Source organism: Natator depressus, chromosome 9, assembly GCF_965152275.1.
Source record: "Natator depressus isolate rNatDep1 chromosome 9, rNatDep2.hap1, whole genome shotgun sequence".
NCBI lineage: Eukaryota > Metazoa > Chordata > Testudines > Cheloniidae > Natator > Natator depressus.
This window is the reverse complement of record NC_134242.1, coordinates 70580429-70607418: the sequence shown is the minus strand read 5'-3', so window position 1 is coordinate 70607418 and position 26990 is coordinate 70580429.

Genomic DNA, 26990 nt, shown 5'->3' with positions numbered 1-26990 from the left:
CCCTGCTCCCTATTGAGAAAGGGGGTCTAAACTCTTCCCTTGCCTTCCTGGATGCTGGAGAAACAAAGGTAGCTTTGCACTAATCTTTACTTACCCCTGACGCGTCTCTCTTGCTGTTCTCAGCCAACAGTGTTTACAGCAGTAGCAAACCCAGCCAGTGGTAGTACCACTGAAATACCTTATTGGACGGCAACAGGCAGCAGCCAAGGCACACAGACTCAGTCCTCTGTTACTGAAAGACTGAGGAAACAAAGAGAGGAAGTGGATATGAAGGACAGTCCTCTGTTTTCTCCTCACCAAAAGTACACTAAGCAGCAACAAAGGACTGAGGCTGCAGGCTTCTGAGAAGTAGCTCTGGATCTGGTCAGTTTTACTGCTACTTAAAATTAGAGACAGTTATGCAGTGAAACAGACAGGATACTTGCTATTTTCTTTTTGCTATTCTTGCTGGCACTTACCACTGGCCAAGGAAAGTCTGCTCTCATATCTCAGCTTGGCCCTACACACATCACATAATAGGGTGGACCTTGTGGGGGCAAGGATCCAATACAGACTTGATACCAATACTGCCTGATAGTGTATGTGTCTCTGTGTATAATTTATTACAAATATAGTCAATCCTTTCTCTGCTGCTTCATCACTCCTTGTCTTTTCTCCACCAGCAAAAATTATCAAAGATTAACATTTCAAATGCACATAACTTGAAGTTCACTGGACTTTTGAAATGATTAGCACAAGAGTTCTGGAGTCATAAGGTGGAATCTTGATGACCTAAAAACTTACCTATGAATTTGCACACATTTGTGGTGACTGTTTCTCCAGTTTCACCCAATGCTAATAAATATGAATTGATGTGCTACATCACTCAGTATGTCAAACTTGCCACCCCAACACTTTTCAAAATAAACCCACGAAATGGAAACTGCTGCCATAGAAGAAATTATGCTAGACAGCAGTCCCAGACAACTCATATATATACAAAATAGATTTATTGATGTTTTAAGTACTGGTTTCAGGTAGTTCTTGATGGTCTCTTGGGGATCTCACTGTATCCTACAAGGGATACTATACATTTATACCAATACCTACAGTGCTGCAGTTCCAAAATCCAAAAATAAGTTATTTTTTTAAAAGGTAATAACTTTTACTGCTTTGGGATATTTTTAATGAGGTTTTGTGTAGCAGTCAATTTTATATGTTCTTTGCTTTTGCCTGTTTCCACATTCCAGTGAGAATGGCAAACTGAATAAAAGGATAAAAAGATAATTTCCCCAACATGGAATTCAAGGATAAGCCCTAATTATGGGAAACCATCTTAAAACTGCAGTGAGGACATCTAAACCCTAACCCATTTCAAAGCATGAGAAGACTGTTGAATATTCAGGTTTCATTTCAACCTTTATTGAAAACAGGATGTTGAGGACTTGCAGGCACTGTCTTGCTATGCACATACAACATTCTTCCATTTTTAATATATTGTGTGAAAATGTGAACATGGGCCATTTTTAAAGTTGCTAAGAATATTTTATCCAGCTCTGATTTAAATAATGACTTATTGCAACATGTCAACAGTACTCAAGTTTCCCTTTAAATACATGGTTGCAATTTGAAGTCATTGAGAATTGTATCCATGAATATGAGCGCAAAACTGGACCTTATACTTACACCATCAGCCAGATCTTCAGCTAGTATAAACCCAAGTAGATGCACTGAAGTCAATGGAGTTTTTGTCAGTTTATACTACCAGAGGATGTGGTCCATACATATGTGTGTGTGACTTGAATTGCTTTTCCACCCTTCCCCTTTGTACAGAAAGATTCTCTACCACTTCTTGAATTTCTGCACCTCACTGTATAAAACACCACTGCATTATGGTGGCAACACAAGTACTGTTCCTAATTTTGCACATCCAGCATTACTGACATGGAGGAGTAGGGACAGCTGTGTCACTAGCAGAAGTAACTAATAATATGAGTCCTGTAATACCAGTTTTCAGTGTAATACTAGACTCACAGAGGAACACAATACAAGCACAAAAGGAGCAGATATAGCAGCATTCAGTGCTAGTAATGGAAGGGAATTGTAATTCTAGTTACTTGCTGCTTATTCAAATCTTGCCCATTCTACATAATATTGTGACTTTCATTACACTCTGGAGTGTGACAAACTTTTAAGACACAAGAAAGAAGCCCGACTTGGTTTCCCTTTCCCTCTCCCGCAGATTTTTTTTCTAACTCTGTATACTGTACTGGGATTCCCCTCTGACATAGCTGAAGTTTCAAAGAGACGCTTGGGGGAATGGAAATTGAAACAAAGACTTCACAATTTGGTCTCATCAAAGTCCTTTGGATGCTCCACATGCTACAGTACATAGACAAATGTATTTAGATCATTCTTCAAATTTTGGTCTATTAATTGCTCTAGAAGTTTTTATTCTACTATTGCCTTAACTAAATTGTGATTTTTCCATGCATTTTCCTTCCTAGTAGGAGCACAGATACAATAAAAAAAAACAATTTATTAGAAAATGCACAAATATAGGTATTCTTCATCTGCAATGTCTTTTTTCATCACAAATGGTTGCAATCATAAAACTATGCAATAAGCGATAAAAAAGCAGCTTAGATTCAATATGAGTGGCGACAATGTACCAATTTTGGGGTGGGGGAAAAGGGACTTTTTTTTTTTTACTAAATTACTGTCTTAAATTCTGTTAAAGCAAAAACACTTAAAACTAAAAACGTTAAAAATATTTCTTCATCGTTTTGCACAGCAATGTGTAATGTAAAGTCATCTGATTAATTAAACAATGCCGTTTCTGTACATGTGAAACTCAGGCAGGACAACAAATATTGAACTGTTTGCCATATATTTATACTCTGAGCATGCAGAGAACTCAAGTCGAATTTGATTATTTGTAAAGCTTGCATGACTATACTTTACCAAACACCAAAAAGAAAATCAGAGAAGGATTATTCTTCTTCTGTTTAAAATGTGATTAACAGAGCCTTTTAAGGTCCTTATTCTAGGGTTTCAAGACATAAATGCAGTAGAAGTAAGTACATGTTTCTTATCCTATATTTAAAAATTTTCTGTTTACAGAGTGTTATATGTATAGTAACTTTGCAGTAAGAAAACCATATTGTAGTATCTAAAAATCTGACACGATACAGTAAACAAAATGTATCAGTCAAGGTATTTGAGCTCTAGACTTCCATCTATAGCTTAAGGGTCACAGAAATGACTAAAACACAGCTGAAATCCACCGCAGCCCTCTAAGCACTTTTTTGCCATGTTGTCAGATTTAAAATGGTTCCTTGATTGATGATACAATAGAGCTAGGTTGGGATGGAAAATAGCAGTGGCTGAGTTTAGTTACAACACTTCATTGTGCTTTATCAGACATTTTCTTGATTCCTGAATTTTATCCCTCTCTTTTAAACCTAGGCATTATGTGTCTGGTGCTTGTCAATATACCATCATTTTAATTTAATTCCTCTTCATCTGAAAATATTCCAAATGTCTTTGTACAGTTTTGATGAAAACATTTAATTATGACAAGTGTTGTGTTTATTTTTATTTTTCTAATTGGCCCTAAGATTGCTGTAGTCACCACTATTTTCCTGTTGCAAAAATGGTACTTATTCCTTAGAGTCTCTTGTGTCTTCCACACATACTATACAGTACAATACAATGGCCAGTGAACTGTGCTTCTGTTGCCCTTGAATGTATATTATACAACATGACCCTCTTTGTATTTGAAAACAATAAGACTATATCAATGAAGCAGTTTAGGTGTGCTAGGGAACCTAGCAGCCAATGGATTTCTATCAGAGCTGCAAGAAAATGTTCCCTAGGCACTCAGTCTATCTGGAATTCAAACCTCTATACATTCCACTGAAAAAGGCCCATATGATCATTAATTTCTGAGTTAGGCTCACAAAGAGCAAGCCTAAGAAATACCAACAATTGCATTGAGCCACGAGAGGAATTTAAGTTCCTGTGACGACAAAAGCTAATAAAATATTTTGGCACAAATCAAAACCATAATGCAGCTTTCAAACTCATTATTTATTAAGGCTCCTTAGTATGCTTAGAATTGTGCATGGAGGATAAGAGGGTCAGTGCTAAGAAGGGATTTGAATAAAGGAAGCTGTTTATTTTGGTGTGACATTCACCCTCTTTACAGAAAGACTGCATAAACATAAGTCCTACATAAGTCCAAGTGGAGAGATGTACTTCCAAAATGTATGATGGAAGGGGAGGATGGAAGTTGAAAGGTGGCACAAGTGGGACAGTAGAAGTGGAACAATGATACAGTAGAAGCTGTAAGAAGGATTGCTTGGAAAGAAATAAGGAAAGAATGATAGCAAAACAAAGGTGGAGTTGTGCAGTCCTGAAGATGAGGGAAGATGTATAACAGTCTGAAAACACAAAAAAAACCTTTCTAGAATTTGAAAAAAGGATGTACACCCTACGTATAAATCAGACATCATGCAGCATGTTGAACTCCCTTCCCCAGTCCTTGTGAGCAGACCAATAATTATTAATGCCAAACATGCCAACGTAAGTACCCCTGTTATGTTTATCATGCCATTTCATGAGACCTTTTACCTAAGTATTATGCACACATCAAAAATTAAACAAAAAAAAAGATAATGACAAGGATACTTTGCTGAGGGATCATAAACATAATTGTGCACCCAAAAGCTTCTTAAAAAGAAACATAATTGGTTATAAGAAGAACCTGGAGAAAGATAAGAGTCACTCATAATGAACAATAATGGTAGGTAATAGAGAAAAGCAAAAATCAGAATTTCCATCCTATGTGAAATTCTAATGTTTCAATATTTGAGTTTATCCCTAATAGGAATGAAAAGATGAAATGTCAATCCCCAACCCAGAACTGAAATTTCCAAATAATTTCAATTGGAAAATGTCAGAACATTCCAAATGTTTTGACATTCCCAAATTGAACTGTTGTTAAACTGTATCTAAACATATATGCAGTGCAGTTGTAGTTCCAAGTTCTTCATCAGAAGCAAGCTCCCTACAGATAAGGCACATTAACTCAAAGTGGCACCAGACCTTGCTGGAACAACAGATGCAAAACCTCCAGACATATCCCCACTGCTACAATGATCAACGACCAGGGGTGGCAGGTTTGTAGAAATTTTGGTGGTGCCCAGAACCCGCGCCCCCCCAAACACTGCCCCCCACCTGCCTAAGGCTCTGGGAAAGAGTTTGGGTCAGGGGAAGAGGTCTGAGGTGCAGACCCTGGGCTGGGGCAGGGGATTGGGGTGCAGGAGGGGTGCAGGATGCAGGTTATGGGAGGGTGTTTGGGGGCAGGAGCGGGTGTGTGGGAAGGGGGTTGGGGTGCAGGCTCTGGGACAGAGTTTGGGTGCAGGCTCCGGGCTGGGGCAGGGGGTGGGTGTGCAGGAGGGGGTGAGGGGTGCAGACTCTGGGAGGGAGTTTGGGGGTGGGAGTGCAGGGGTGAGGATGAGGGGTGTGGGGTGAGGGCTGTGGGGTGGGGCTGTGGATGAGGGGTTCATGATGCGGGAGGAGGCTCAGGGCTGGGGCAGAGCGTTAGGGTGCAGGGGGGTGAGGGCTCTGGCTGGGGATGAGGGGTTTGGAGGGGCTCAGGGCTGGGGCAGAAGGTACGGGTGCGGGGGGGTGAGGGATCTGTCTGGGGCTGGGGATGAGGGGTTTGGGGTGTTGGAGAGACTCAGCGCTGGGGCAGAGGGTTGGGGTGCAGGGGAGTGAGGGCTCTCGCTGGGGCTGTGGGCTCTGGGGGAGGGCAGGGATGGGGTTGAGATTGGGGTGCAGGCAGGCTGCCCTGAGGCTGGGGCCAGAGAGGAGGACTCCCCTCAGCCCTCTCCCTGCTTGCAGCAGCAAGCTCTGGGGGAGGCCGCCCCCCCCAGCAGCACATTCACCTCTCACCACTGTCACTGCACGTGCTCCTAGAGCCCCTCTCAGATCTAGGAAGCCCACTTGCCTCCCCTGCGGTGTGGGCTGCCATCACATGTGCGCCTCCTCCCCTCCTGCTGCCCCTCACTGTAGCCTTACTGGGAGTGGGGGGATGTGGCTGCCCCTTGCCCAGCATCCCCTGTGCTGGTGGAGGGTCCCACTGGAAAATGAAAGGGTCTGAGGGGGAAGGGTAGGCTCAGGGTCAGCCTGCCCTGACAGTAGTGAATGGGGGGCACAAGGACCCTGCGGCAGCAGTTCACGCTGGGAGCCAGCAGAGCGGAGGCAGCATGGAGCTGCAGGGGAGAGGCAGGGATGCTCCAGGGCCCAGGGGAGGTGCGCAAGGGCAGCAAGTGGGGGCCAGGGGACACTCAGGGGAGGTGCAGGGGGGCAGCAGGCGGGGCTGGGGGAGAGACCTGGCCCCAAACATTGGTGGAGCCGGGCCCCCAGGCCCTGAATATTGCTGGAGCCTGGGCACCACAGGCCCATACAATTCACTGCCCCTGTCAACACCCCCCACAACACACCTTTCACAATCCAAGGATCTTACACATGCCTATCACAACACGTGATATACCTCATCCAGTGCACTAAATGCCCCAGTAACAACTATCTGGGTGAAATAGTCATGATGCTCTCAGCTGAACTCACATAAGAACATGATAAAAGACAAAAACAGCCTATCACCTGTGGGTGAACATTTTTCACAAAGTGATCATTCACAAAGGCCGACCTATAAGTCCTCATCTTCAAAGGAAACCTGGGAGCTTAAATTCATAACTCTGTTAGACACTAAAAATCATGGACTGAAGGGACACATTGGATTTATGGCTTATTGCAACAATCTGTAACCTGCTAACCCCCGCTTTTTGTCCAATAACTGCAGAGGTGTTAACAGGCCACTCTACCTTGAATGGTCCTTTGGAATATGTGTTAACTACTTATGCCAAACAATCTGTTCCACCTTGCATTTAGCTGTGATGCTTGGAATACCTTTCCCAGGCCTGAAGAAGAGCTCTGCCTAAGCTTGAAAACTTGTCTCCCTCACAAAAGGAAGTTGGTCAAGTAAAAGATATTACCGCACCCATCCAGTATCTAAATGTTTCATTAAGAGTCTATCTGATGTGAAATGGCATCTACTTGTGGTGCTGAAGTGACTTGTGAGAGCTGTAGTTTGGGTGCCTCCTGCCTTCATTCTCTCCTGTTGGAGAGGCTCCCTGCCCAGAGTACGCCTCCCATGATGCACCCACAGTGATGTGACTCCTATGATTCACCGTGTGGCTTGGTCAGAGGGGAGAATGTACTGCATCATTGGAAATACAGTCCAGCAAAGGAGCCCAATCCACAGGGCAGAAGAGATGAACGAGGCACCCAAACGACAATTGCCACGATGTGCCATGACATCATAGGCAAATGCAGTTTAATTTTGCACAGATTCAAAACAAAATGTTTAGGCTGAGTTCAACAAATCAAATTTTGTTTTGATTCAGATCAAACGCACCTGAAACAAGATATTTTGTTTCAGTTTTCTTAACAGGAAATAGAAATAAATGACAAAACAGCACGGCAGATTAGAGTTTGCAGAAACTATATTTTCCATTGAAAAAATCCTGGCCAAATCTATTAGATGATATTTGTAGAAACAAAAAATTAAACTAGCTAATGAGATTCACAAACAGCATGGGCTGGGAAGCTTTGGCCAGCCTTCTGCAACAGTTATCTTCCCAGTCTATCTAGTCTCTTAAAGGGGCGGACTGCTTCAGAGCCACGTGCTAAGGAGATCACACTGTACTTCAAGCTAAGACAGACAGCCACATAATGACTTTCTCACATGCAAATCCCACACAGTCTTAAAGTTCATCAAACAAAATATTTAAGAAGTATAAAAGAATATCCAAACAAAAGTGCAGCAGCAATGAATTAAACTGCCAGCGTAGCTGAAAGAACAAACAAAACACAATTATCAATATCCCATAGAAAAAATAGGTAGCCCTAATTGCATGCCAATGGAAATATTATTGTTATAGAAAAAAATCTGGGAAGTACTATAGCTATATATATAGTATATACTATACTAACAATAGCAAAAGTAACATACAATAATTACAGAACTATTTGACGGGTTGTCCCTGTTTATTAAAGATATTGAAAGAGAGGTTTTCCAAAAACCTGTAGAGGTTGATTTAGGGATATGCAACACAGCTATTTTGAAGGACTTAGGGTACTTGAATAAAAAACACTGTTAGAATAAATAATAGTACAATTTTTTTGGCAATGTTTGTCACAATGTGATTCTAGTTGACATATCATATTCTTCCCTATAAAACTAGGTGGGAAAGTAATAAATATAACTTTAAGAACATACCAGCATCTGATAAACTCCATTATCAAGTCTCAGCTATCAGTCCACCCAGAGATTCTTCATGTTCTTCTTAGTTTGCCAACGTCTGCTAATCCATAAATCAAATAGCACTCTCTTCAAGAAGTAAACAAATGTACTGTATTGTCTTCCCCATCCAGTTTTCAGTGTTTAGGGAAAGAACAGAACATATTTTTCCTCAGGGAAAGAACACAACATAATTTCATCCTAAACTTTCCAGATGCCTTTCTCCAAATCCGTTTCTTTAAAAGTGGCACATAACCCACTAATGCTCTTTCCCCTTGGCATGATACACCTTTGACATCCCTGGCTGTGTGAGGTATCTATTGTTAGATTTTGAAAGCTGAACAGGCCATCAACACAATACATATTGGTGTCAAAGGATTGATTTTTGGTTGAGGTACTGCATGCATTTGAAAACTCTAGACTGATACATTCTGGGAAGCTCTATGAAATGGATGCCTGAAGGATATAGGTTTACAGAAACTTTCCAAACTATACAGACCAACAAAACCTGAGACTACAACCATTTTGAGATTCCAGATCCTAGGCTATTCTTAATTAATTTCACTGTTCCTTTCAGTCCTTTTTCTTTAAAATCTGCAAAAACAGGGCATCATGTACATTTTTGCTGACAGTTTAGGAAACTTCCTGTCTCTTCTGCTCTCTACAAAGTACTTTCCTGTGTGTTATCTCAGTGATTTTAAGACAAGGCTTTGCACAACCTTACATGATTCAATTCCTTGTCTTAGTTTCTTTCTTCTTGAACTAGGAGGGACATGCAGTTCTGCAAATATATTGTCCTTAGAGCCAAATTCTGAGCTCCTTTTTCAATAGATTCTAAGGCCAAGAAGGACCACTGTGATCATCTAGTCTGATCTCCTGTATAACACAGGCCATAGAACTTCCCCAAAATAATTCCCAGATCAGATCTAAAAGAGCAGATCTTTTAGAAAAACATCCAAACACGATTTTAAAATCCATCGCAACCCTTCATGAACTGTTCCAATAGTTAATTATCCTCACTGTTAAAATGCACCTTATTTCCAGTTTGAATTTTTCTAGCTTCGTCTTCCAGCCATTAGATCATGTTATACCTTTATTTGCTAGACTGAAGAACCCATTGTTAAATATTTGTTCCCCATACAGGTACTTAATCAAGTCACCCCTTAATCTTCTCTTTGTTAAAGATAAATAGATTGACCTCCTTCAGTCTGTCACTATAAGGTATGTTTTATAATCCTTTAATCATTCTTGTGGCTCCTCTCTGAACACTCTTCAATGTATCAACATCAATTTTGAATCATGAACACCAAGACGGGACACAGTATTTCAGCTCCAGTCACACCAGTGCCAAATACAGAAGTAAAGTAACCTTTGTACTTCTACTCAAGATTTCCCTTTTTATGCATCCAAGGGTTGTGTTAGCTCTTTTGGTCAGTGTCACACAAGGAGCTCATGTTTAGCTAATTATCACTAAGCCTTCCAAAGTCGCTGCTTCCCAGGATAGCGGTCTTCAGCCTACATTCTTTGTTCCTGGATGTATACCTTTAGTTACATTAAAACACATAGTGTTTGCACAGCTTAACAAGCAGAATACACTTCACTCTGTGTCTGACTTCTTCATTGCTGACCACTTCCCCAGTTTTTGTGTCCTCCACAAGCTTTAGGAGTGATGATTCTATGATTTCTTCCAGGTCACTTATAAAAATATTAAATATAATAGGGCCAACAACTGATCTCTGTGAGACCCCACTAGAAACACACCAATTGATGATGCTTCCCTGTTTACAATTAGTTAGCCAGCTTTTAATCCATTTAATGTGTGCCATGTTAATTTTATATCATTCTAGTTTTTTAATTAAAATGCCATGTGGTACCAAGTCAAATGCTTTACAGAAGTCAAAGGTAAAAAATGTTGATGTACTCAACGAAAAAATATCAAGTGAGTTTGACATGATCAATTTTCCATAAACCCATGTTAATTGTCATTAGTTATATTATCCTCCTTTTAATCGAGTCCCATGTCAGCTGTTCCATTACCCTGCCCAAAATCAATGTCAGGCAGAGAGGCCCATAGTTATCTGGGTCAGCCTATTTACCCTTTTTAAATATTAGCACATTATTAGCTTTCTTTCAGTCTTCTGGAATTTCCCTGGTGTTCCAAGACTTATTGAAAATCAGTATTAATGGTTCAGCAGGTTCCCCTGCCAGTTCTTTTTAGAGCTCTTGGATGCAAGTTATCTGGACCTGCTGATTAGACAAATGTCTAACTTTAGTAGCTGCTGTTTAACATCCTTCTGAGATACTAGTGGAATGGAAAAAGTGTTATCATGTGATATTTCTACATCATCTGTTTTTCCCAAATACAGAACAGAAATATTCATTCAACACAACTGCCTTTTCTGCATTATTATTGGTAATTGTAACATTTTGATCAAGTAATGGACCAATACCTTGTTATGGTTCTTTTTATTTCTAATCTACTTTAAAAAATCCTCCTTATTTTCTTTAACTCTACTAGTCATTGATTTCTCCTTGTGTCCCTTTGCTTCCCTTATCAATTTTCTATATTTCCTAGCTTCTGATTAATATTGATTACTATCAACTTCCCCTTTCTCCCATGTATATTATAGCTTCCTTAATTTACCCTCTAAACCAGGCCTTTAAGATAAAAAAAAAAAGCCAATATGACCGTCTTCCTTGATTGTGGCTTTTTGGGCATCAGGTGTGGTGTTCTTAAACAATTCCCAATTATAATTTAAATTTTTCAGATTAAATTCTTCCTCCCAGCTGATCTGCCTCAGAATTGTTTTCAGCTTTGTGAAACTGGCCATATTAAAGTACTGGCCATATTAAAGAACAGGTATCGGTCATCTGGACTTTCTTCTGTTTCTCACAACGTAAATGTTATCAAGTCATTTTCACGGGTATCTAAGCTACCATTAATTTATAGTTCTGTTATCAGTTCCTCTAGATCTGTTAGGACAAGGTCTAATTAAAATAATCTGCCAGGTTGGCTTCAACACTTTTTGAGTTAGGAAATTGTCATCTATAATATTTAGAAATTCCAAGAATGTTTTACCAGTGGCAGCATCAGACCTCCTACATACGTCACACAAATTGAAGCCCCCGCCATGATCACACAGCTTTTCCCCCTACATATTATAATAGGTTTGTATGCTGTTCCCTAGTGTGTTTTGCTGGTCTATAGCAGTCACCAACTACTACCCCATACTGTGCTTTATCTGTTAGGACATTGATCCATAAGCATTCAAGATCATTTTCATATGAGTTATCCATGACTCAGAAATGGTTATTGCAATTTTTGACAGAATGCTACTCCTCTTCCCCTTTTGCCCACTCAATTTTCCTAAACAGGTTCTCACCATTCAATTTATTCCAGTCATGTAAATTATCCCACCAAGTTTCAGTAATATCAACTAGATCAAAACTATGCTAATAAATGAGCAATTGCAATTCTTGTTTGTTACTCAGGCTGCTAGCATTATTATATTGTCAATTAAATTTCTTTTCTTCATGTACTTTCGTCTCTTGATTGATTTTGTTTTCAACACTTTGATTTTGTGTTGCTCATATCTTCCCTATTTTACCCAACGAATAACAAAAGAGGAGAACTCCTTCCTTATATTCTCGCCAGCCTGTCCCCAAGAAGATTGGCCTCCTTCTACTCAAGTGGAGGTGATCCAAATATACAGCCCCCCTCTCCCCAGAGAAGGTGGACCAATGTTCCACAAAACCAAAACCTTCCACCTAGCCAGCAGTTCACTTTTAGAACCTTCCGCCTTTTGTCTTCCTTTGGTCGTGGGATAGGAAGGATCATAGAGAAAACTGTTTGGACATTCTTCTTTAGCATATTTCTGAGTTCCCTGAAGTAATCTAGTATCTGGAAGATATCCTGCAATTCAGCATGACTAGTGCCAACATGAACCATCAGCAATGGATCCTTTTCCATCTACTTCAGAAGCCTTAGAGTAATATCTTACGTCTTGGCTCCAGGAAGGCAGCACACCATCCTGTTGTCTGCCTGTCCCTTGCAGAATGTTCTTTCGATTCTTCTGAGTATTGAATCCCCAATGATCATCTATCTTCCTTGGGTGAACTCTTTGTGGACAAGCTTGATTTTCTTACATGTTGGGCTAAGCTGTCAACCACAGGTGTATTCTGTATATCTCTCCATTCCCTTGGACCAGCTGGATTTTAGAGATATCTTCCACAGTTTCCATGCTGAAAACCTGGTATCAATTGGAAACTTCTAGCTGTGTGGAATTTCACCCTGTCCCCTTCTCACGGGTCGCCACAGCCTGCCCATCCTCATCTGTCTCCAGCTGTGTAGAATGCCATTATGCCCTCTCGCCTCCATTGGTTATGAATTGTCAGGCCTCCTTCACTCAACCCGTATTCAACCTAATTCACACTAACTTCAAGAGCAATCACTAAACTAAGATCTCAACATTTGACACTAACAGGATCCAAAGAAGGCTCTGTACAGTCCTGCTCAGCAGTGACAGTGTTTTGGTCCCTATGCAATACTTCAAAAGGTGCAAAATCAGGAGTATGTTTGTTACTATTTAAGAAAAATCACCATCTCCCTATTGTTACCACACAGTGATATTTGAGAATATGTCTCAGATGCTAATGTGTGCTAATTGTGGCTAAAGGGTGAATACTGGTTGGGGGTATGGAGGATCCACAAATCTCCAATGCAGATGGGAAAAAAGAAAAAAAAAAGCTATTTCTCAACTGCCTTGTTACTTGCCAATATTCCATCTGTGCTCCTCTGAAAGTCAGCATGTAGGAGGCCTCAACACAGTGGTGGCCCCAAATCATGGTGAGTATAACTCACTCTGCATTAGAACAGTGCTTTGGGCAGAGCCCAGCAGTGTCAGAACCAGGGAGCAGGTGAAAGCAGCAACAGCCACTTCTATCTCTTGCCCCTTCCCCATGGCAGGGACCAGCAGTGGCAGAGCACACCCTTGGTCAAGGTTTTTTCGAGGATATTTCTCTTCTTACATTTAAAAGCACAGCGCGGTGACTTTGTTTTCTGCTCTGGCTAGAGGATCCATACACTTTCCCTTTAAACAATACACTATGAGCAGCAGAGGAGCCTCAGAATGAGAGGTATAAAGTGTGGAAACAGGAGATGTTAATGCCTCCAGTTGCCTCACCTCAGTGGGAGCTGCCATCTTCTTTCCTAAGCTTCCTGCCTCTCTCCCCAACTGGCACAACAGCAGCTGAATTGCCTCAAAATTGGGAGCATGGAGTGTGGGAGCTTTCACAGCTGCTTATTCCCACTCATTCTGTCTGTGGGGCCACTGATGTCACCTTGTAAATTAATAGGGAGAGGTGGTGGGCATCTAACATGGGGTAAAAAGCTCCACAGTAAAAAGCTCCATTTCTACATCGTAAAAAGCTTCGCTGTTATTTGGATGAAATGCAATTTTTCTTAAAGACTACAAAATAAAGGAAGTAACCATAATCAGCAAAGTATGCCCTTGGGCTAATACTGGCTTCCAAATCTGGGAAATGTAGTCAGTAGCCTAAAATAATAGAAGCAGAAAAATCCCCAAACTGGTGATTCTGTGCAGAAGAATGAACGAAAGAAAGAATGAAAGAAAACATGTATACTACTGTATCAGGCAGCCTATGTTTACATACCGGAGCTTCTATTTGTGGCCTTCTCACACAATTATTTGCAATGAGTACTTTAATTGGAAATGCACTCCCACCCCAAATTGACCTCATTTTCAGAGAAGCTGAATACCCACAACTCCAACTCAATTCAAAGAGAATTAAGGGGGCTCAGCACCTTCAGAAATGCAGCCAGCATCGCACTGAAGGATAACGATGATGACTGTTTAAATAGCTTAACTGCATAAACAAGTAAAAATTTCATAAAATAAAAGCATTACTGTACTGTAACTGAAATTAAAAAAAAATTCTTCACTATCTTGTCACCAGAAAAATTCAAAGATCTCTTGATGAGATCAAATTCAGAGTGGAAAAAAGGCATCATTTTTAATAGTGAGGGTAATTTTAGCCACTGGAACAATTAACCAAGGGTCATGGTCAATTTTTAAATGAAGATAACATGTCGTTCTAAAAGATCTGCCCAAGAAATTATTTTGGAGAAGTTCTCTGGCCTGTGTTATATAGGAGCTCAGATTAGATGACCACAATGGTCCTTTCTCGCCTTAGAATCTATGAATAGATAGTGTCCACAAACTGAATTATAAATTGTGAATATTTGCAGATATTTACATCAGAAATGTTAGCATGTTTTATCCCATCAGTGAACAGAAACAATGCCATACATGCTTCTCTGACTTCTCCCAACTAACTTTGTAAGGAATCCCATGGATGTCAATGCTAAAATTCCTGTTGACTTCAATAAGAGCAGAATCAGGCCTGAAACAATTAAAACCAGTCTGATTTATGTAGACTTAAAGCGGGGTGGGCAAACTTTTTGGCCTGAGGGCCACTTCGGGTATCCAAAATTGTATGGAGGGCCGGTTAGAGGAGGCTGCGTCTCCCCAAACAGCCAGGTATGGCCCAGCCCCTATCCAACCCCCCCTGCTTCTCACCCCCTGACAGTCCCCCCAGGACTCCTGCCCCATCCACCACCCCCTGTTCCTTGCCCCTGGACCTCCCGCCCCTGACTGCCCCCCACCACCCCATCCAACCCCTCCTCTCCTTCCTGACTGCCTTCTCGGGACCCCTGCCCCCATTCAACCCCCCTGTTTCCTGCCCTCTAACCACCCCTAACCACAGCCCTGGCCCCTGACCACCCCCTCGAACTCCCATGCCCTCTATCCAACCCCCCGTGACCCCTTACCACGTTGCCTGGAGTACCAGTGGCTGGCAGCGCTACAGCCGTGCCACCGCGCAGCACAGAGCACTGGGTGAGGCTGGACTGTGCAGCTGCACTGCCCCAGGAGCTCGCAGCCCTGCTGCCCAGAGCATTGTGCCCATGGCGCAGTGAGCTGAGGCTGCGTGGGAGGGGAAACAGCAGGGGAGGGGCCAGGTTGATCCTCCTGGCCCACCTCTGACTTAAAGGGATATATTTTCCCGATATTTTCCTTATTTGTTGTTCTTCTGAGGTTAAATAATGAAGAATGCGTAGGTAAGTCTTAAAAAAACAACTTCTAAAGGAAGCATATATATTTCAATAGTTTGTGAAGTTCTACATTATGTAAACTAATTCAGCACAAGAACAAGACTGGATATAACATAGCAGGGCACAGATTATCCAACAAGTTCATGGAGTGTAACGGAGACAATTTTTTTATTTCAGAAAGTAGAGAAAGTTACTAGGGAAGAGGTTGTTCTAGATTTGATTTTGACAAATAGAGAAGAACTTGTTGAGAATTTGAAAGTGGAAGGCAACTTGGGTATAATGGATTTCAAGAATGCAGACTTAGGGAATTGGTAGGTAAGCAAGTTTAAGAGGAGAAACAGTTCAAGTGAGCTGGCAGTTTTTCAAAGAGACATTATTAAGGGCACAAGAGCAAACTATCTCACTGTGTAGGAAAGATAGGAAGTATGGCAAGAGACCACTCTGGCTTAACCAGATCTTCAATGATATGAAACTCAAAAGAGTCCTACAAAAAGTGGAAACTAGGTCAAATTACAAAGGATGAATATAAACAAATAACAGAAGTTTGTGGGGAAAAAAATTAGGAAGGCCAAGGCACAAAACAAGATTATACTAGCTAGAGACATAAAGGATAACAAGAAAACATTCTACAAATACAGTAGAAGCAAGAAGATGACTGAGGACAGGGTAGGACCATTACTCAATGAAGGGGGGAAAGTAATAACAGAAAATATGGAAGTGACAGAAGTGCTAAATGACCTTTTTGTTTCAGTTTTCACCAGAAAGATTAGTAGAGATCGGATGTCTAACATAGTAAATGCAAGTGAAAATGAGGTAGGATCAGAGGCTAAAATAGGGAAAGAACAAGTTAAAAATTACTTAGGGCATGTCTACACTTGCAAAGTTACAGCACCGCTCAGAGAGCGCCAAAGGAAAACTGCTGTTGTATGTTCACACTGACAGCTGCCTGCGCAATAGCGTGTTCACACTTGCGGCACTTGTGGTGCTATTCGGAGCGGTGCACTCTGGGCAGCTATCCCACAGAGCACCTCTTTCTCTTTCACAGCTAAGACTTGAGGGAAGGCAGAAGGGGTCACAGGGCATCCTGGGTCCTGTCCAAATACCCCGTGATGCATTGCTTCGCATCCCAGCAATCCCTGTGCTTCTGTCCACATTTGGTGCCATCTTTCAATGGTTTGTGTACTGCATGCCCTGCCCTGCCCTGCCTCTTTCTGGCTGCAGGAATGGATCCCGAGCTGTTAACCAGAATGCTGCTCGCACTGACCAACATGTCATGAGTGGCAGTGGAGTTATTCCTTAAACTACAAAGGCAAGAGGAGTGTGATATTGATCTCACCACGCATACTAGCTATGACATAAGAATGCTTGTGGCATTCACAGAGGTGCTGTCCACAGTGGAACGCTGCTTTTGGGCTCAGAAAACAAGCACTGAGTGGTGGGATCACATCGTGATGCATGTCTGGGATGACAAGCAGTGACTGAAGAGCTGTTGAATGAGGAAAGCCACATTCATGGGACAGTGTGATGAGCTTGCCCCAGCCCTGTGGTGCAAGGACACGAGAAGGAGAGCTGCCCTGTCACTGGAGAAGCGCGTGGCAATTTCACTGTGGAAGTTGGTTACTCCAGACTGCTACTGATCAGTCGCTAACCAGTTCGGAGTGGGAAAGTCAACCGTTGGAGTTGTGTTGATGGAAGTGTGCAGGGCCATTAATCATATTCCTGATCTGAAAGACCATGACTCTGGGAAATGTGTGTGACATTGTGGAAGGCTTTGCACAAATGGGTTTCCCTAACTGTGGAGGGGCGCTAGATGGCATGCACATTCCAATTCTGGCACCAGACCATCTAGCCACCGAGTACATTAATTGCAAGGGATATTTCTCAATGGTTCTCCAGGCACTTGTGGATCGCCATGGGCGTTTCACAGACATTAATGCAGGCTGGTCCGGAAAGGTGAATGACACACGCATCTTTCAGAACACTGGCCTGTTCAAGAAGCTGAAAGCAGGAACTTTCTTCCCTGACCAGAAGATCACTGTAGAGGAAATCAAAATGCCCATTGTGATCCTGGGAGACCCCCCGCCTACCCATTAATGGCATGGCTCATGAAGCCATACACGGAGCAACTTGACAGCAGCAAGGAGCAGTTCAACAAAAGGCTGAGCAAGTGCAGAATGATTGTGGAGTGTGCATTTGGGTGTTTAAAAGCCTGCTGGTGATGCCTGTATGGGAAGCTGGACATGGCCGATGACAATATTCATATGCTTATAGCCGCATGCTGTACGCTCCATAATATTTGGGAAGGGAAGGGTGAAAGCTTCACTCAGGGCTGGACCGCAGCAGCTCAGCACCTGAAGGTTGAGTTTCAACAGCCAAAGACCAGGGCTATTAGAGGGGCACAACATGGGGCCATAAGGATCAGGGATACTTTGAGGCAGCAATTTGAAGCTGAAAGCCACTATTATTTGTTGCTATGCTTGGAATTGCAGTGCTTGTAATGCTAGGAGGTGATTGGTGCACATGATGCAAGAAGGGGCCTTAACATAATTGTATGTTGCTTTGCACTGCTCTTTTTGTTTTCACTTAATAGAACAAAGATTGATTTCAAACAAACACAATTCTTTTATTGAAAGACAACAACCAGAGGAGAGTCAAACCAAAAAAATAATCAGCAGGGACTGGGGTGGAGGAATGGGAAAATGGAAGGTCTCAAGAGGAGGAGGGGTCCTGGGACAGCTACAGATTTGTGTATGTCCAGGGATCATACCCAACCTTCTCCTTTGTAGTAAGATGCAGCGGTGCTGTACTTCAGCAGGGCCAAACTGCAGAGGGATGGGTGCTGAGTGCAGTGGGTATTGGTAGTCCACACTGCTGGACTGTGAGGAGGGAGGGGTGGAATGCTGCAGGTAGAGAGGAGTGAGCCAGGAGGTTGATAAGAGTGTGTGTGTGTGTGTGTGTTTGGGGGCGGGGGGCAGCATGGGAAAGAGTTTTGCGGCTGGAGTTTCCTGGAGATCTCTGAGGGAGATTCCCATGAAGTGAGGGAGTGTATCAACAGCCTGTTCTGCCACTCAAACAAGGCATGAGGTGGGAGTCAAGCCTGCTTTCTGAAACCCTCCTGCCCCCAACAACTCGCTTCAGCAATTCCCAAAATCAGATCCACTTACCAGGGGCCTCCTCTCCTCTTTGCATTTCACCAAGATCCGACTGCTGTGACTGGCTAGGCTCCTCTGGGGTAGAAAAGAACTTCTGACTGCATGCATCTCTGGCCTCCAAGTCATCCTCTGCCTCTGGTTCCCCCACCCCCTCTTCACCCAAGATTGCCTCCTCCTGGCTCGGTCGACTCTCGACTGGCATGCGAGCCAACGAAGTATTCACAGAGGCTTTCGCAGTGGCAGTGGGGTCATCACCGAATTTCACATCCAGCTCTTTGTAGAACCAGCAGCTCGTGGGCGCAGCACCAGAGCAGCGATTTGCCTCCCACGCCTTGTGGTAGATGTTCCGCAGCTTCTTCACTCTGACCCTGCACTGCAATGTGTCCTGGTCATGGCCCCTTTCTATCATGCATCTAGACATCTGTTCATAGGTATCGTAATTACAATGGCTGGAGCACAGCTGTGACTACACTGCCTCCTCTTCCCAAATGCTGATGAGGTCCAGAAGCTTGGCATTGTTCCAAGTGGGGGATCGCCTGGTGCATGGAGCAGACGTGGCCACATGGAAAGACGCACTGAGACCACTGCATGCATCACCGAGCAAACAGGAAGGGGATTTTCAAATTTGCAAAGGAATTTACGGGGTGGGGCTGACGGTTGGTCACCTGAGGGCAGGGCAGTAGAGTTCAAACCAATGACCAGAGAGGTAAGAATAGGCATTGTGGGACACCTCCCAGAGGCAAATTGCGGCACTGTAATCACCACCGTGACTAAGCTGGCAGCACAGCGCTGTAACCCCGGCGCAGAAAGCTCTATGCCTCTCGTTAGGGTGGGTTTTTTAGAGCGCTGCATCTGCAGTTTCTGCGGTCTAAGTTGCTTGGCAATGTGTGCTCCTCGGGAGTTACAGCGCTCAAAGCTACTTTACAATGGCAAGTTTGTGCACAGTAGACGGGGCCTGAGTCATTAGCGATTATCTTCAAAAAGCCACAGAACATGGGAGAGATTCCTGAGGACTGGAAAAGGGAAAATATAGTGCCCACCTATAAAAAGGGAAATAAGGACAACACAGGAAATTACAGACCAGTCAGCTTAATTTCAGTACCCGGAAAGATAATGGAGCAAATAATTAAGCAATCAATTTGCAAACACCTAGAAGATAATAAGGGGATAAGTAACAGTCAGCATGGATTTATCAAGAACAAATCATGTCAAACCAACCTAACAGCTTTCTTTGACAGGGTAACAAGCCTTGTGTGGAGGGGGGGAACCAGTAAATGTGGTATATCTTGATTTTAGTAAGGCTTTTGATACAGTCCCACATTACCTTCTCATAAACCGAATAGGGAAATACAACCTATATGGAGCTACAAAAAGGTGGATGCATAACTGGTTGGAAAACCATTCCCAGAGAGTAGTTATCCATGCTTCACAGTCAAGCTGGAAGGGCATATCAAGTAAGATCCAGTAGGCCTGGTTCTTGTCAGTATCTTAATCAATGATTTAGCTAATGGCATAGAGAGTACACTTATAAAGTTTGCAGATGATACGAAGATGGGAGGGTCTGCAAGTGTTTTGGAGAATAGGATTATAATTCAAAATGATCTGGACAAATGGAGAAATGGTCTGAAGTCAATAGGATGAAATTCAATAAGGACAAATGCAAAGTACTCAGTTGCACACATACAAAATGGGAAATGACTGCCTAGGAAGGAGTACTGTGGAAAAGGCCTGGGGGTCACAGTGGATCACAATCTAAATATGAGTCAGTGTAACACTGTTGCAAAAAAAGCAAACATCATTCTGGGAAGTATTACCAGGAGTGTTGTAAGCAAGACACAAGAAGTAATTCTTCCGCTCTACTCCACACTGATTAGGCCTCAAATGAAGTATTGTGTCCAGTTCTCGGAGCTACATTTCAGGAAAGATGTGGACAAACTGGAGAAAGTCCAGAGAAGAGCAACAAAAATTACTGAAGTTCTAGAAAACATGACCCCTGAAGGAAAATTGGAAGGGAAAAAAAGGGTTGTTTTGTCTGGAGCATAGAAGACTGAGGGGGCGGGGGGCATGATAACAGTTTTCAAGTACATACAAGGTTGTTAGAAGGAGGAGGGAGAAAAAATATGTCATCTGTAATCTCTGAAGATAGGACAAGAAGCAATGGGCTTAAATTGCAGCAAGGGCGGTTTAGGTTGGACATTAGGAAAAACATCCTAACTGTCAGGGTAGTCAAGCACCAGCATAAATTGCCTAGGAAGGTTGTGGAATCTCCATCAAAGCAGGTTAGACAAACACCTTGTCTAGATAATACTTAGTCCTGCCTTCATTGCAGGGGACTGGACTAAAAGACCTCTCAAGGTCCCTTCCAGTCCTACAGTTCGTGATTCTATATGCTGATGTGAAATAACGTAAAATAATCTATAAGGACATATTACTTATTCTTGTTCTACCAGTAGAAGTAGTAGTATTTTCCTCACCTCATTTTAGGTTTTTGAATTTGTATAGAATCATAAGCAACTACCTGATTCTACAAATATCTTGAGCACAACAGAGTAACACTAGATTGTGGTGGTTTTTGTTTTTTTGTTTCCTTTTTTCAGGCTACGGAGATCATCAGATCATAATTTAGGTGACGAAGATCAGAAGTGACTTAGGTGTGGTGGTGGAGGGTGCAGATATAGGCCCAATCCTGCAAACACTTACACTCTTGAGGTCATTGTGACTTGTTTTGTGTAAAAAGTTACCCACATGCATAAGTATATTCAGGACTAGGTCCTTTATTATTATTTTTAATATATTTCCAAATTATGATAGCCACTTTCTATTGCAATTTGCAGTGTTAATGAGTGTCCTCAACTTCCTTTGATTTTTATTCAAATTGAGGGTGCTCAACACCTTTCAGGATCCGTCTTAAATATATAGGCTTGATGGAATATTGCATGCAGAAATCATACAGACTCCCAGTTGTTCCTTTATATAGGCACAGAGGATTGTTTTATTGTACACTCTACATTAGCGCTAACAAATGACAGTAAGAACAATTTGGACCCTAGTTTATAGAAGGATCGCCCTGAACTTTTAAGTGGCGGGGAGGTGGTGTTTGGCTGACTGGCTGAGTGAAGGGAACAGTACTTTATGGCTGGAGGATGGGGGGGTGGAAGATGAAAACTGCTGCAAAAAAGGGTCACCGACTCATCCCCTGGGAATGCGGGGTTTAAAAGGGTCAGCCCTGGGCCTGAATCTCCCTTTTTACAGGGATTGAAGCTGAAGCAGCACCCACCCTCCCTCCCTTTTAGGTGGGGAAATACCAGGTTTGGTCAACACCTGCTGTGGGCATTATGCTAGCTGCCCCTTTTTTAGGGGGTCTGGGAAGCAATTTTTCCCTTACCAACATATTGGCTTGGGTGCAGTTGGGTTTTTTTCGCCTTCCCCACAGTGGGTTCAGGAAGTGCTCTGTTCATGCATGGCATGACGGGTGACAGGCCCTATGTCGCAACTCATTATTTAAGTGTAGGGTGGATGTCCAGTTCAGGTAACTCATAGGAAAGATATACAGTGACTGGATAAATGGCTTGGAAAAGGACTTAAAAATAGGTGTTCATTAAAGGAACGAACGGGGGGCAGTTGGGGACTCCTATGATTGGTATGGCAGGGAGCCAAATCCCCCTCCCCCATTCTTATAGCCCACCTTAACCCTCTTACGAGGGGGGATGGATGGTAAGGTCCTGGCAATGGATTTGTTGAAGGGACCTAGAGGGGAAAAGAGGGGGAGCTGGAGCATATATGTATCATCTATATATATATGACACTCAGTTGCTCAAGTTTATCATGGACTCTCTATAGAGCTAATGAATTATACAAGTTCAGCTTTTCTAAACAGACAGACAAAAAATATATAAAATATTTGTTCATGGTAGAAATGGTACATTCTATGTTTAATATTTTTCCAACAAAGCCATTCATTTTGCCCATCAAAAAAAATTCACATTGGTCTGGCTGAAGTTAAATAAAATACAGGATTAAGTATTTAAAAAATGAGTTCCTAAGACTTTAATTTGTATTAATGCTCCCTTTTTAAAAAATTTGACAGAATTCCATTCATAATGAAATGTTCAGAGGTAATTATTTCTTTCTTCTCTGTGAATTATGAGAATTATTTATATACTCAATCTTAATATCATAGCTTCATTGCCTAAAAGAAAAAATCCACAGGATATGAATCATTCAGAGAAAGAATTAAAATCTTTTCTTCTGTTTTAAATAAAAAAAAGATGAAAAGATTTCTAATGACATAAAATCCACATTGCTGCAGGCTCTGCTTGCAAATCAGAGCTATTGCTATGTTACTCAAAGCTACTGGTTAATACTTGTAGTCTCTTGCCTGTAAAGCTATAAACTGCAATGCTGTAATGATTAGTTAATGAAATAGTGGAGTGATAATGAGGCCATAGAAAATGTAAGTTAAATTATTAATTAAAAAAGGTAAAGAAAAAGTAATGAAAGTAGCAAGCTACATGGCCTTTTTTGTCAAAGTATGGTCAAAAGATAGAAACCCAGCAGCAGTTTAGCACCTAGCCGTCAGCCTGCGGTCATGTTGTAATGAAACTCCTGACATTACAAATACATTCATTTGACAGTTGTTCTCGCTCATAAAATAATGGGTCATGCACAAAGCTTATTACAAATTGCAGATAAGCTGTAAAACCCATAAAAATTTCTACTGACATTTATTACCAACAAGTAGCTTGAGGATGTTGATACATATTGATAACAGTCTGCTTTGTGACATTTTGAAAGTTTACTCATAATTCACTTGCACAACATGCAAAAAAAAAAAAAAATTACCGCGTCTTCCAGTCATTAAGGCATATTGCAACAGGTAACCGCAGTTTTCAAAAACAGGGATTATTTTCTTTTTATCATTTTCTTTCTTATATAAAGAGATGTTTTTTTACCTCTGAAAGATACTATTCTTCTGACAAGTAAACAATGCATAAGTGATCATGAGTAAACTGATTAATTGTAGCTATAATTGGAGCTGGCTGTATAAAAATACTTAATTCAGTAGAGATAAATACTATGAATATAAAGATATTACAGTTCCTTTAAAGCATGAGAGGAAAAATGTGTCTGTAATGCTGATAAAACCCACTTTATCTATGTCAGGGAATCTTAACTAGGCATCACTACCTACAACACCTATCATTTGTATTCAGGCTTCCAAATAAAGACTGTGTTCCAAACAAATTACTGTTTACAGTAAAGACTCACTACCTTCACTGGGAACAGAACATAGTCCTGTGATGATGTTCTGTACAGCCTGAGCTCAATCCTCAGCTGTCCTTAGTTTACATTCAGCACAGTTCGGTGGACAATAGGAAGAGCTTTAAACTCTTCTGCTCCATTGAACCTGGGCGTGTTTTGGCTGCTCTGTATTTCCCTTGCGACAACCAACCAAGCATTCTGTCTTGCCCTTTGTTACCCCAGGCACACCCCGTGGCAGGAGATCTGGGTTCCATTTCCAGCTCTTTCACTGATTTGCTGTGTAACCTTGGGCAAATCATTTCATCTTACTGTGTTTCTGTGCCCCCTCCCCTTTGTCTGCTCTGTTTACTTTGTAAGCTCTTTGGAAAAGGGACTGTTTTTACTATGTGTTTGTACAGCTCTTAGCACACCACGTTTATGGTCAATTAACTATTTCAATAACTATTTTGATAACATTTTAAATAAAAAGAAAATGTAGAAAAAGTATTGAAAAAAATAAAAATATATAACAACGAACAGACAAAGCAGCTCCACTTCAAAAACTTTGAAATGAAAACAACTTTGAAATGTCTCGTTCTTTTGTGAAAATAGGTTTGCAGTTTTTGGATAGTGCTCATGTTTAAGCACCTGAATAATTTTTTTTTTGAAGTGCTGAGCACTCATCTCCCATTAACTTGAATGAAAGAATCATGGAGAACATAGAGCTCTATGTATTTATTATCATAATGCTGCAACTCACAGTTTTGCATTGCAGTGTTCAGTCTGAAAGTTAGAAGAAACCTGTATGTATGACATTCAGGCCTGTCATCTCAGGGCTAAATGAATTCAGCAGCACAACATGGCAATTTATTTATTATGTGCTAATGGCCTTTAAACAATTATAATCAATGGAATTATACCTGGGAGGAATTTGGGCCTGGAAGTGCAAAAGTTAAATTCTTTTCAGCATAAACAAACTGTGAAATATATTTGGAAATAAATGTTTAAATGGTTTGCAGTATAAACTTAATTTTCAGACACATTTCACATTTTATTCATGCTGGGAAATTATTTTTAATCCTTTAACTTTCAGAGAACTGGACTGAGCAAATGGGTTTATTGTCCTTTAAACAACATGAAATATACTGAATACAGATTTTTTCTGTCACAGATGAAACTGCTATATTTACAATAGGTCTCATTGTACTAATCCATTCATTGGTTTATGGTCTCCAGTTTCTCCAGGAAATGTCACAGATCCACAGGATGTCCTTGAGCATTATATTTTCCATTTGGATCTTTGATTTAGCTGATGAAAGATATATAAAACTACATTTACTCAGACAACTCCTTTAGTGGCTCTACATCCATAAAGTCCTAGAAATGAGTGTAAATAATTCTAGTGAGCATATTGTGTGAATTATGATAGCTTGCCTCAAAAGTCTCCTTTCAGATATTTGTCCCCAAACACCCCATTGGTGGTCAAAACATTCCTGATTCTGGAGATCTATCAATACATGGATATGATGTACCACATTTGTTTCAAGTTAGAAGAACACTAATAAAACAAATCTTTGGGGTTACAGCTAGTGTAGTGGAGAGACATCATTCTGTATATCAATAGGCATTAGCTGAGTGTATATTCTTAAAACTAGTGGTATTGAGGCCCATTTAATATATTTTCTAGCAGAACTTTTTCTGCTTGCTTTAAAATAAAAAGAGAGAGACTTAAAAAAATTGAAGCATTTTTATGAGAAAGCGGTTTCTTCAATAATGTTGTTTACAAGCACCATTTTAAAAAGTTCTTCCAGTTAACAACATTTTGTTTCACATCAATTTTTATCAGTCAGATAATGTAAATGAAAAAGAGAACTCTACTGATTGGGATAAATTTTTTCTGTCACTTATGCAGCTGATTGTATATTAATCATTAGTTAGAACCACTACTGCTCCTTAGTCTGTAGTATACTCCTTTTCAGAAGATTGACTCATTAAAACACTAAATCTGAAAATGATCATCACATGTAGAACTTGACATTAGTTGAATCTTACCCTATGAGGGATGTCTATTTTTAAAACATTTTTCCTGAGTTAAAAATCATCTGATCTAATTTCCCACCTTCCCCCCAAGGATTCATGTTTACTTATACAACTGGAAATATTCAAGACCTGTGGCTATATCACTGATACTTGAGCATAATCCACAGTAAAGTTCCAATTCAGCAAAATATTTAAACATAATAGTAATTCCATTGAAAGCAATGGAACTACTCATGCTTACTGCCACAATCTGGCACAGTCTGTTGTGTGCTGTATCCCATGTGCTCCTAAAACAACGAGATCTCAGCAGAGCTGGGTCACTATAGCACATTCCCAGATGCAGAGTTTGTATCTGCCCCTCTTCCTTAGCATATGAGGAGCCACAGCCCAGCCACCTTAGACCCCAAAATCAGATCCAAGCTCAATACTATATGTGTTTCCTCAGAGCTCCACCTTGCAGTTGACAGTGAGCTTCCTTATTAACTATTCAGGGACAATGTGGCAGGAAAGTAAGGTGCACAAGCTTAGCAAAGGAATTTCTTAACCACAGTTACATTTACTCTTAAGAAAGCACGAGAGAGTTACACATCTTCGCCAAATAACAACAGTCCTGAGATGTAGCTCTCCTTAATCTGATCTCATCCCTTCTGTGAGCTTGAGGCCTGGTCAACATTTCAGCTGCCTCTCCTGCCTTCTCTCTCCAGTCTGGTCTTGTGGCTTCTGGCAGTGGATTACCACCCCTCTCACAGGGTACCCTTCCTTAAATACCGTCTTGACTCCTGCTGGCCATGTGCCCAGGCTCTCACATAATGCAGCCACTTCCCACTTTATGCCCTAGATAAATCACTTTGGCCATCCTCCCTCTACATTTCTCCAACTTTATAGTTGCATTTCTCCAACTGCACTCTGAATGTGGTTAAGAACCCTCTCCATATGGGAAACCTGCTCATCCCTGCTTAGCTCATCAGTTTAAAATGCAGTGTGGACTTTTAAACACGGGTTTGGAAACACCAGGTTCACATGCTTGAGTCCCATAGCACCTGGCTTACAATGCAGTGTAGGCGTACTTGAAGAG